The 8133-nt window shown below is 34.5% G+C and overlaps 1 pseudogene; it reads left to right on the top strand.

Annotated features, from left to right (window-relative positions):
- The first annotated feature begins 661 nt into the window (after positions 1 to 661).
- LOC100449862 (heat shock protein HSP 90-alpha-like) lies at positions 662 to 3024 on the top strand (annotated as a pseudogene).
- Positions 3025 to 8133: the final 5109 nt, after the last annotated feature.

The raw sequence follows: 8133 nt of genomic DNA, 5'->3' as shown, positions 1-8133 counted from the left end.
TCATGTCTTTACAGGAATATGGATGGAGCTAGAGGCCATTATCCTTAGCATACTAATGTAGAATCAGAAAATCAAATATTGCCTGTTCTCACTTATAAGTAGGAGCTAAATGATGAGAACACATGGACACATAGAGCGGAACAACAAACACTTGGACCTACCTGAGCATGGAGGGTGGGAGGAGGTGGAGGATCCAGAAAAATAACTGATAGGTACTAGCTCAATACCTGGGTGATGAAATAATCTGTACCACAAACTCTCATGACACAAGTTTACATATATAACAAACCTGCACATGTATCCCTGAACTTAAAATAAAAGTTAAAAAAAAATAAAGATACCACCTAGGACTTTCATAGCTAGAGAGGAGTAGTCAATGCCTGGCTTCAAAGCTTCAAAGAATAGTCTGACTCCTTCGCTGGAGGCTGATGCAATTGGTAACTTTAAGGTGAAACTAATGCCCCATTTCTATTTCAAAGATCCTAAGGTTAAAAATTATACTAAATCTACTCTGCCTGTGCTCTATAAATTGAACAATAAAGCCTGGATGATAGCACATCTATTAACAGAATGGTTTACTGAATATTTTATACCCATTTTTGAGTTCTGCTACTCAGAAGGAAAAATTTGATTCCTTTCAAAATATTACTGTTCATTGACAATGTACCTGGTCACCAAGAACTCTGATGAAGATGTACAAGTAGGTGATTGTTGTTTTTATGCCTGCTAACACAACATCTAATCTGCAGCCCATGGATCAAGGCATCATTTTGAATTTCAAGTCTTATTATATAATAAATACAATTCATATGGCTGTAGCTCCCAAAGATAGTGATTCCTCTGATGGACCTGGGTAAAGTAAATTGAAAATCTTCTGGAAAGGATTTATGATTCTAGATGCCATGAAGAATATTTGAGATTCATAGGAGAAGGTCAAAAAATAAATATTAACTGAAGAAATTGATTCTAACCCTCACTGATGACCTTGACAGGTTCAAGACTTTAGTGGAAGAAGTAACTGCAGATGTGATGGAAACATCAAGAGAACTAGAATTAGGAGAGACTGAGGATGTGACTGAATCATTGCAATCTCATGATTAAACCTGAATAGATGAGGAGTTACTTCTTATGGAGGAGCAAAGAAAGTGGTTTCTTGAGATGGAATCCACTTTTGGTGAAGATGCTGTGAACGTTATTAAAATGACAGCAAAGGTTTAGAATATTACATAAATTTAGTTGACAAAGCAGCAGCAAGTTTTGAGAGAACTGACTCCAATTTTGAGAGAGGTTTTACAGTGTATAAAATGCTGTCAAAGAGCACTGCATGCTACAGAAAAATCTTTTGCAAAAGGAGGAGTCAATGTGTCAGCTTCATTGTTGTCTTATTTTAATAAATTGCCACAGCCACCCCAATCTTCAGCAGTCACCAACCAGATTTGTAAGCAGCCATCAACATCAAGGCAAGATCCTCCACCAGCAAAAAGATTATGACTCCCTGAAGGCTCAGACAATTGTTAACATTCTTTAGGAAAAATATATTTTTAATTAAGGTATGTACATTGTTTTTTAGAAATAATAGCATTATGTCTTAATAAACTACAATATAGTATGATGTAACTTTTATATGTACTGGAAAAAAAAATGTGTGTGTGACTTGCTTTACTGCAATGGTCACTTTATTGTAGTGGTTTAGAACCAAACCTGCAATATTTCTTAGGTATGCCAACATCCTATTAATAATAGTTTGCTTATATACTACACCCCTCTCAGGGCTCACATGCACCACACAAATTTCCCTGGCTAAAAAGGGTCTTGGGGGACAGAAGAGTGTGGAGGCTGAAATTCAGGCCATGCTTTTTGACAAGCCCAGTGCCCTATTAGAAGTTTGGGTCCTTGTTCATCTTTGTTATTTTTGTTAATAACAAACACACTGAGGCATTTCATCTTCTCCAAGGTCACTGTATCAGAAATGGATCTTTTTTTTTTCTTTTAACTCATCTGTATTTGTTACAACTTTAAGCAGAATGTGACTCGAGCACTACATTTCCATCCACAAGACTGGGTCTGAGTTATTTTTGAACAGCTTTATGATATGCTTAGGTAGGCTTATAACTTTGCTCCTCCAAACAATACTTTCTTTGGAAAACAAGCCCTGTGGAGAATTCCTTCCATCAAGTTGCTTCAGTTTAACCTATTTCTAGAGGACTAGTACATGCAGAATTGGCAACTACAGGGGATGAAAAGTTCAAAAAGTAGGTCCTACAAGATGTAATAAATAATTTTCTAAACATCAAAAGGAGAGAAAGAATCCGAAGACAAACCTGAAATTGAAGATGTTGGTTCTGATGAGGAAGAAGAAGAAAAGAAAGATGGTGACAAGAAGAAGAAGAAGATTAAGGAAAAGTACATTGATCAAGAAGAACTCAACAAAACAAAGCCCATCTGGACCAGAAATCCAGATGATATTACTAATGAGGAGTACAGAGAATTCTACAACAGCTTGACTAATGACTGGGAAGATCACTTGTCAGTGAAGCATTTTTCAGTTGAAGGACAGTTGGAATACAGAGCCCTTCTATTTTCCCATGATGTGCTCCTTTTGACCTATTTGAAAACAGAAAGAAAAAGAACAACATCAAATTGTGTGTATGCAGAGTTTTCATCATGGATAACTGTGAGGAGCTAATCTCTGAATATCTGAACTTCATTAGAGTGGCGGTAGACTCGGAAGATCTCCCTCTAAATATTTCCCGTAAGATGTTGCAACAAAGCAAAATTTTGAAAGTTATCAGGAAGAATTTGGTCAAAAAATGCTTCGAACTCTTTACTGAACTGACAGAAGATAAAGAGAACTACAAGAAGTTCGATGAGCAGTTCTCTAAAAACATAAAGCTCGGAATACACGAAGACTCTCAAAATCAGAAGAAGCTTTCAGAGCTGTTAATGTACTACACATCTGCCTCTGGTGATGAGATGGTTTCTCTCAAGGGCTACTGCACCAGAATGAAGGAAAACCAGAAATGAATCTTAAAGTTGTCTTATCAGAAGTGGAGACTGACATCTTATTGACAGGACTGCTCCGTATTTTCTTGATAAAGTGAATTGTCTCTATCAGAAACTAATGTGAAGTCATTTTTGCATTCCATTTCAATTTTATTTTTTCTTATATACAACCAGTCATTCCAACAGAGTATACTGAATAATCTATTATTATTAGAAAATTGTCTTTACCTTTAATGAATTTTACCCACATATAGTTTGATTGAATATTGCCAGTATGATATTTTATTATCTGTTAATGCAAATCTCATATCATGTTTCTTCTTTTAAAAATGTCTTAGCTATTTTTACCTATTATTTCTAGCAGTAGATTTTGGAGTAGTTCAGCTGGAATTTTTATTGCAATTGTATTGTATTTATATTTATACTTAATTTTAGAAGGAATAAAATTTTTATTATATTCAGTTTGCCTTTTAGGAAAAAATACTTCTCCTTACTAAATTTCTTTTATGTATCTTAGTGATAGCATGTAGCTTTCCTCATACAAGTCCTATACATTTCTTGTTAAGGTATTTATAGGTCATTTAAACTATTTTCTATGTTTATTACTAAGAATCTTTTTTAATACATTTTCTAAGAAGTTATTGCTGGCAGATAGGAAAGCTATTGATTTTAAATAATTTTCAACTGAGTTACTCACATTTTTGTGACGGTTAATTTTTCACGCATTTGCTTGAGATTTTCTAGGCCTACAAGTATATTCCTCAAAAATATTGCCCACAGAGTACAAATGCCTAAATACATTCAGTTAGGCATAATAAGCCTGTAGATTCAAACTTTAATCTTCCCTTACATACATTTCAGCTTCAAATTTTTCTTTGAAAAGTTAAATAACATAGCAGTTTTATTCCAACAATGAAACAAAACTCATACATAAATGTGCAACTGAAATTTAGACATATAGTAAAAACAGGGCTGATTTAATATAATTGCTTATAAAAGTCATTGACAAATAACTCAGGTTTGCACAAAGTATTATTTTCCAGCCTTCTTAGGACCATTTTCACTATTCAAGGCTCTTATGTAAACAAAGGTATAAGTTTAAGAATGGTGGAATAATTGTTAAGGAGGTTTTCAGTACTCATATTCTGAAAGTGCCTTCCAATATCTAGGTCTTTTAAATACCTTTATAACACATAGGGTTATGACAATTGTTATTATAATTCTATTAAAAGTATCACTTCATGTTCACCATACTTTCATTCTGTGATAGCCAGTACTGGGACAAATACAGGCAGATATCATGATACGAGAAGAGGGAAGATTTGGCCTTGCTCAATTAGCTGCTTATCCGCAGGCCCCATCATACCAAGAGCTTCAGGGCTCACCTGGGAACATTGGTTGGTGGATTGGGAGTTATATTGATGTATTGCTCATCAAATTTTTTTCCAGGTCCCCAGTTAATCTGCTATGTGATTCTATGTCTACTTTTACCTTAATTTCATTATATATACGTTATAAATCCTATTGATGGGCCCCGGTATTTATAAGAAAACAATATTCTTCAAATTAAAAATTGCACCTTTGTATAGTACGAATCCTCACTCCAATTATATAAATTCCTACAAATCATTGCCCATATTTCTATTGTGAAGCAATACTACATACTCATTTGTCTTCTAAGTAGCTATTAGATCGAGCTCCTCAAAGGAAGAATGAGGGTCTTTAGATTTTTTGCATAGGATTAGATACATAGTAGGTGATTTTTGAAGGGAACAACAAGGTAAGACATTCAAAGCAGAAGGAGATAAGGAAGCAACTGGCTAAAAACAGTCTAGGTACGTAGATTGAACAAGGAAAAAATGATTTTATTCCCTGTTTTCTACTTTACCCACATTTACTTTGGGATATAAGAAATGAAAGAAAGGCAGTTCTGTGTGGTGATATTAAGCAGTAAATGTAGCTGCAAGCTTTTGAACAATTTATCCTATAGATCAACTTGTATATTTTTAGTGAGCAGCACAAGAGCACATAAATATCTCAAGGGGCCCAATGACATGTTGAGGTCTTAAAATATGTTCTAATATAAAGAATTTTGTAATGCTGTTGTAGTCGAGCATACACGTTTTTGAGCTTTTTAAGAGAGCCAATTTCTCTCAGACACGTTGCTCACTAAACCAGTAGAAACTTATGGGAATTTTAGGCTCTTGAGTTGTCTTACAACTTATATCACAGATATCCAAATTTGACTATGGAATTAAGAAAAAACTGAAGAAACAATTTTGGAAGACCTGGAAATCATATCACCTGAGGTTATAAACAAACTCACTCTCAGATTCATTTTATAGAAATTACCACAAATATGTTGCAGACAAGATCAGTCTTTTGCCATGCTTTCCTGCACTGTAATAACTAATAAAACAATATCTTGAAGATGCAGATTATAATTAGATTAAAAAAAGAAGTCACAGTTTGATTGCTAATCACAATATCCTGGTAAATTTTCTGAGGTAATATTTTAAATTCTCTCCTCCTGTAGTATAATTGCCACATTCTGCTTCTAGTGTAACTGCTAGTGAGTTTTCCAGGCTCCTTTGCATTTATTTTAGTTGTCTGAACGCAGTATGTTCAAAGTACAAAACAATCTTTAAAAAAACACAGAGAAGCAGAGAAGATTTCATTTTAATCCAAATTTCTCCAGAGAATTATATTTGGTTTCCTTTCAGTAGAATCTACATGCCCCTCACCAGAATCCATCAGTTAGTTTAAATACCATCAGGTCAGCTGCAGATTGTGGTGGCTTTATGCAGTTTCAATATCTGTCCATGCAAAAAACAATATTTTCACATTATCATTAAAAAAGTCCTGGTGAGAAGGTTTGGAATCTTAAATTAACTTCACTTATTTCTCTGTCTACACTCTTGTGTGAATACATCTCTTAAAGCAAACAGCATATGTTGCTTTACAGAATCATTTTGCATAAATATGTTATTTTCATCCAACAGTCAATAAATTCACTTCCTTATAGCAACATTCCACCTCAGATTGATCCACTTTCTGCCAATATGAATATTTCTTATAATAAGTATATGAATGAACTCTCAAAGATTAATGTTAAGTCTCAGGCAATTGCTGCATCACATTCAAACACTTATGATAAATGTGTGAAGCAAAAGAACTTTCAACATCCACAGAGAGCAGTTTCAACAAGGCCAACAGGCTTTACTGGAAAGTAAATCTGTACTTAGTTGAGGCATAAGTCAGAAGGTAAGCATTTTAAGAATGTTTCAAATCAGTGCCATGTCCCCACTAAGGTAAATTTTTTGTTTTCTATCATGTTTTAGAAGAAAACAAGCTAATCCTAGAAATGCCTGCATGAGATCATTTTCTATAATGGCAGGCTAGGAAATTGGAACTAACTCCTTGAAAGCAAACTGAAATTGTTGGATAAAATACAAAAAAAAAAATCACCTTAAAGACATTAAGAAGCTAACAAAATAAGGTATTACTAGTCAGAAGGGAAGAACTGAATTACCAGAACTGAAGGGCAAGTTTGAATCCAGAGGAAAAAGTGGCACAAAAGCTCTTTTTATTTGAAGTTGTTGTCACTCTTTGAAATTTGAACTTCGGTTAGAGGGGGTATATGAAATGAGAGGAGGAACAATCAAATTTCAGAGTCCACTCAGGATACAGGCATCTGATAGGACATTCTCCTCACATTAATCTGAGGCCATAGGGGCTGCACCCTCAAGACAAGTTTGCCACTCAAGTCAACATTAGCCACCCACATTGACATCATCTGAGAGGCCCAAAAAACTCAAGATGTGAATTTAACCACATCCCAGATACTCTAGACACTTAGTAAACTTTGAGCATCTTCTTTAAAGCAGCAGTTCTCAAACTGGAACGTAAATCAGACTTATGTGGAGCATGTATTAAAACAGATTGCTGGACCTCAACCCCAGACTTTCTAATTATTTAGTCTAGGATGAGTCCTAAGAATTTATATTTCTAACAAATTCTCGGGTGATGTTGATGTTGCTGGTCCAGGGACCACACTTTGAGAACCGTGGCTGTTAATGAACATATCTTTATCCTTGCAAAAAATTGCAAGGATATTGAGGATCATATGATAAAGGAAAAATAAGCACACAAGAACACAGGTATCATGGCAAAAATGTCAAACATAGAGCTGCAAAGATTTCAGAATCATCGGTCACAGATGATAAAACCATTATGCTGATTTTAACCACCACAGTTAAAAAAATTAAAGGCAATCTTAAAAAAACTTTAGAAAATAGAAATTGTAAAAAACAATGACAGCAGATTTGAAAAAAATATCAAATAGACATCTAGAAATTAAAAATATACTAATTAAACCAATGGGATTAACAACAGATTAGATGAAGCTGAAGAGAGAATTAGTAAGCTGCTATGTAGGTCAGTAAAGGAATTTAGGTCAGACATCAGCGATCTAGAGTCTGCAGTCAAAATCTGGCCCACTGCTTGGTTTTGCAAGTAAAGCTTTATTGGAACAGAGCAATGCTCATTCATTTATGTCCTGCTTATGGCTTCCATATCCTGAACTGGGATCAGGAGAGTGAGATAGCCAGGAGGCAAAATTTAAGGAGATACTCACTCTCACATTCATACAAGTGCCTGCAAGTGCCAACTTTGTACATGCACAACCCTGTGAGTAACTGTCTTCTTAAAATTAATGCCTTACACACCTTTCTGCCCTACGCTACTCTTGGCCTTGGAAGGGAGATGAGAGGAACTTCAAAGTGGTAAATTTATAAGGCTTTTCATTTTTGCTATAATACTTATGATTTGTGCACGTTTTTGTGTACATGTGTTAATGTGTTAGATTTCAATTTTTTAAAGAAATGCTTTTCAAAATCAGGACAAAGAATAAATAGTAATAAAAATTAGAAACATTTTGAACTCAAAAATAATAAAAGCTGCATTTACAAAATAAGTGGGCTGAAGCTAAGACAATGTTTTAATGCATACATTTTAAAAGTAGAAAGACAAATAAAAGTGAGCTAAGCATCTATGTTAAAGAACAGCATATTCAATAAAGTAGCTATTGTATTATAGGGTATAAAACCTTCAGAAAATTGGGCCTGTATG

Source organism: Pongo abelii, chromosome 3 (genome assembly GCF_028885655.2).
Source record: "Pongo abelii isolate AG06213 chromosome 3, NHGRI_mPonAbe1-v2.0_pri, whole genome shotgun sequence".
Classification (NCBI taxonomy): domain Eukaryota; kingdom Metazoa; phylum Chordata; class Mammalia; order Primates; family Hominidae; genus Pongo; species Pongo abelii.
The sequence above is the reverse complement of the archived record's forward strand: the minus strand, read 5'-3'. Positions and strand labels throughout refer to the sequence as shown.